Below are 5,289 nucleotides of genomic sequence, written 5' to 3'. Positions count from 1 at the left end.
TACTACCAGATCTAATAAATACGACTGTACTGCACTCTCGTGACAGCCAACCATATTTCTTAGAGCGATTTCAACTATCCATAAATTACCGATTGTGGTAAAAAATTTATATTACTAGCTAAAGTCCCTAAAAGGCGTGAACTTCTATTGGATATTTAGAAGACACTGAATATCGACATAATGCAATTTCGTAGTTTGTACGTAGTTTTTACGTAGTTTGTAATTTATTGTTTCTTACGGATTGTTTCATTGGCCGGTGTTAGTCAGGGCTCTTATTCTTGAAATAGTTGCATATACGTAAGTTTTACTGCGCAGGTTTAATTATATTATAAAATAGTTGCGTAATGAAAATTACGTATACGCAAAAATTTCAAGAATAGGAGCCCTGTGCTGGAATTCTGTAAAGCCCGTATCAGACTACGGATTAAGATTGAGATTGAATTGAAAATTGGCCAATCAGAGCAAAGTTCACCAAACTTGAGCTTAGTGAATTTTGCTCTGATTGGCTAATTTTCAATTCAATCTCAATCTTAATCTATAGTCTGATACTTAACTCGTTATTGGAGTAACGACAGTTTCGTTACGTTGTGCAGCTTTTTTACGGTATACAAAAGCTGCGCAACGATAACGAAACTGTCGTTAACTCCAATAACGAGTTATAGAATAGGGCTACTGGTCTTATATTTACAACATGGTTTACAATAAGAACTTAAGGTGCGGGTCCAATGGTCCGTAAATATATCTGTATCCGTAACCATAAACAAAGGGTGCTTTCCAATTGCTTAATACATCTTGACACATGTACACAAAACCAATTTATTGGTCATATATTATCTAAAATATCTTGTAAGATAATATAAAACCAATACAAAACTGATTTTGTATAACACAGTGTTTGCAACTAGAAAGCACCCAATATCGAGTCGTGATTGATCGTGATATATATCACTTGCTGGAAATACTCTGTTTTGATTGATGTATTTTTATATGTCACGTCCAACCGACCAGGCTGCCAGCCAGTGATAATTTTTGTCCAAATAATTCTTTATCTGAGACACTCCAGATACGAAACCTTCCTTTCCCAAAAGGAAGGCATCTCAGGGGGTGGGACCCGATTGACCACGATACGATTGGACACAGATTGTAATGATTAGTTCGACCTAGTAATTTACTAGATAATTCTTTTCATCGGTTGGTTGTGTCCAATCGTACCGTGGTCAGTCGGGACGCTCCCCATCTCAGGTAGCATCACTACCATTCAGACTCTCTCCTAAAGGCGGGATCACAAGAGCTCAGTAGAGTAGTGACCAGCGTAGCAGTCAGTCAGAGTCGGGTGTCGGGATCGGAAGTCCAAAGATAGTCTTCACCTCCAAATCCCATTTCTCTAATTCACTAATTCTAAACCTTAGTTCCCTCTAATTCTTAAGCAATTAACTTTAGGTTATCTTTAACATTCTTAAACATTTACGAGCGTCTTATTCTAATGCATAATTCTTTAGTTTGTTAAACAGTTTATTTTAGTTATTTCGTCACTTCCGTTACTATAACCATACTTAAGATATCTTTGTGAGCATATTATATATCAAGAATTATACGATACACATTATATATATATATATATATATATATATATATATATATATATATATATATATATATATTATCTGTAGTAATTCTATTTCTACTCCCATTCGAACATTCTTACACGGCACATTTCCTTCTACGCCTAAGCGAAACCGCGACGTGCGGTGTTCCTCCCTAGTGCCCATCGGTCAATTACGAGTGATTTGAATATTCGAACTCGCCGCCGCGCGATCCAGAACGAAGTTCCTCAGAGTCGGCAGCATCTAGAGGTCCAGGAGGTGCCGATCCACGTAAGCTACGAGAGCGCCATCCAGGGGTACAGAGAGCAACCACACGGTGGACGACCACTGGTAAGTCATTATCTACATTATTTCTATACGCGCGAAACTACGATTAAAGCCTGCGACTGTCCGACCACCGTAAGGTTATACTACGGTGTTTATACTACGCGTCTTGCGCGAAATCCATCGCGATTATCCTTGATCGCACGGATCCCCGGAATCACACGATTCGTTTAGCCCGAAAAATTGCAATCTGACCCAGTGCTAGAATTCGAGCGCTATTCTTCACGGCTGCGTGGTCGTAACCCGCCGGGACGTAATACATTCATCTTCAGAAATGCACTAATCAGCAAGCAATCCAGCATGAAAACAAGCATCATGTGCTGGCTTTATTCATAGTTGAAACCGTTTCATGGCCGGTATTCATAGTTGAAACTTATTTCAAGACTGTCTTAAGATAAATAATGTCTTAAGAAGCGAATACGGCTCTGTAATTGATTCATGACATCTTAAGACAGTACTTAAGATGATCTTAAATATAAGATCGGACTATGAATACCGGCCTTAAGGCCAAATCACACTAAAGCCCGTATCAGACTATAGATTAGGATTGAGATTGAATTGAAATTTAGCCAATCAGAGCAAAATTTACTAAGCTCAAGTTTGATGAACTTTGCTCTGATTGGCTAGTTTTTAATTCAATCTCAATCTTAATCCGTCGTCTGATACTGGCTTAACGATTGGCGATAGATGATTAACAATTAAAGATTAGATTTTAACGAAACAAACTTCAGCCTTGGCTTGCTTTGTTCCAATTGGTCAAGTTTCAATCTTCATCGTCAATCATCAATCGCCAATCGTTAGTGTGATTTGGCCTTTAGGCCTATTCAGTAGCCATATTCTGTAAAGCCCGTGTCACACTACGGATTGGAAATTGAGGATTGCGGATTGAAGATTAGATTTTGACGAATCAATGCACTTTGATCTTGGTCTGCTTGGCTTCAATTGGTCAAGTTCCAATCTTCAATCTGCAATCCTCTATCTTCAATCCGTAGTGTGACACGGGCTTAACTCATTATTGGAGTTAAGCCAACGGCACGCGATGGTTGTTTTCATGCTGGATTACTTGCTAGATAGAAATATTCTGTTTTGATTGGTGCATTTCTGAAGACGGACCAATCAGAATAGAGTATTTCCACCCAGCAAGCAATCCAGCATGAAAACGAGCATCATGTGCCGCTGATTTTAACGACAGTTTCATTATCGTTGCGCAGCTTTTGTATACCATAGAAAAGCTGCGCAACGATAACGAAATTGTCGTTAACTCCAATACGAGGGCTGCTCCGTAAGTTTTGCGACTAGTAAAGAAAACACGGTAATTTGTCATTGAAAATGGCTTTATTGTTTTTCAAAGTATTCTCCATGATGATCAATACACTTCTGCATTCGCTCAAACCATTTATTATAGCATCCATGCCACTCCGAAAGTGGTACCTCCAAAACATGTGTTTTAAACGCATCAACCGCTTCTTCTGGCGTCAAAAATCGTTGACCACGCAGTTTATTCTTGATGTTCGGGAATAAAAAGAAGTCATTGGGTGCCAAATCAGGACTGTACGGTGGATGACCCATTAATTCGATGTTTTCACTGGTCAAGTAAGCGGTTGTTTGAGCCGATGTGTGAGAGCTCGCATTGTCATGGTGAAAAATGATTCGTCGTCTTGAGTTGTTTTTCTTTATTTGGCCGAAGACTTCTGGCAAACAAATGGTTGTGTACCACTCAGAATTGACCGTTCTACGTTTCTCTAAGGGTACTGTTGCCACATGACCAGTTTTTCCGAAAAAACAGGCGACCATTTGTTTCGAAATGCTTCGAGCGCGAACAACTTTTGTTAGATTAGGTTCACTTTGAAAGACCCACACAGTCGACTGCTGTTTAGTTTCCGGCTCATATGCATAGATCCATGACTCGTCACCTGTGTAGAGGTTATATACGGCATTTGACGCACCTCGATCGAATTTCTTCAGCATTTTTTTGCACCAATTTACACGATCCTTTTTTTGAGCAATTGTCAAATTATGCGGGATCCAACATGAACAAATTTTTTTTACGGCCAAATGTTCATGCAATATCGTTTGTATGCAATTCATACCAACACCCAGGAATGCCTGAATCTCACGGTATGTCGCATGTCGATCTTGCATTATCAATTCACGCACAGCATCGATGTTTTCTGGCACAGCAGCTGATTTTGGACGACCTTCGCGAGGTTCGTCGGTGAGCGAACTACGACCACGATTGAATTCATTAAACCAGCGACAAATAGTGGCTTTGTGTGGTGCTTCATTGCCAAAAGTGGAAGCAAGTTGATCGATGCACTCTTGTCTCGATAATCCACGTCGAAAGTCGTAAAAAATCATCGCACGAAAGTGTTCTCGTGTTAATTCCATTTTTCGCTGAGACACAATTTTCAAGTCACTGTAAACAATACAAATAGCCTCCATACGACAAAACGTTTCGAGTAAAAAAATCTTCCAAACTGTCAAACTTTTTGATGGTAAGGTTAGATTTTACCTAGCAACGCCAGTGTTGCCAAGTCGCAAAACTTATGGAGCAGCCCTCGTAACGAGTTACAGAATCCCAGCAAGAAGGTTATTACGGAAAGCAGCATATTGTTGTTGTTGTTGTTTTCTATGGTTCTCGGAACAAAGTCCATTAACCAATATTATATTAATAGTATAAATCCGTAAAAATCATTCAAGTTCAATCAAATTCTTCTTCCAGAACGTTTAATAAAAAGGATTATTTCTTTGAAGGCGTCCACGTTATCACTAAAGGCAACATCGACAATATCCATTGATCCGGCAACACCGGCGCGGAGCAAGCCAATACGCAGCAAGTCCGATTCCCGACTGTTGCGCGGGCAATACAAAAACACATGATTTAAAGTCTCCACCTCACCGCACTCACAGCATGGATTATCAATGATTCCTTTCTCGAATAAATGCTCAGCAGTCTTAGTATGGAAGGATCTTATGCGTCCGATAGTTGTTAAGGTACTTCTGTCCAGATGAATAAATTCTTTAAACCAAGGAGACAGGTTTTTTTATACGTGTTCTGTGAAAATAGCAAAATCCACGCTGTGTAGACGATTCAGAAAAAAATTCCTCAGCCTGTTGATACATACGGTCACGAAGAGTTCTCTTAATAGTATTTACAAAAATAATATTCTTATGCGGACCAGATAACAATCTTCCACAAGCAGCATCCTTGGCCATCACGTCGGCGGATTCATTACCCGCGATGCCAACATGTCCTGGTAACCACACAAAGCATATAGTATATCCTTTAGAGGTCAACTCCATAAATTGTTCCTTGATCATGTAAATCAGATTGTGTTGCTTATTTTTGGAATTATAATTA

The sequence above is a fragment of the Odontomachus brunneus genome, unplaced genomic scaffold (genome assembly GCF_010583005.1).
Source record: "Odontomachus brunneus isolate Ranch 3 - 2012 unplaced genomic scaffold, Obru_v1 Obru_scaffold_009, whole genome shotgun sequence".
Classification (NCBI taxonomy): Eukaryota; Metazoa; Arthropoda; class Insecta; order Hymenoptera; family Formicidae; genus Odontomachus; species Odontomachus brunneus.
Note: the sequence above shows the minus strand (reverse complement) of the source record.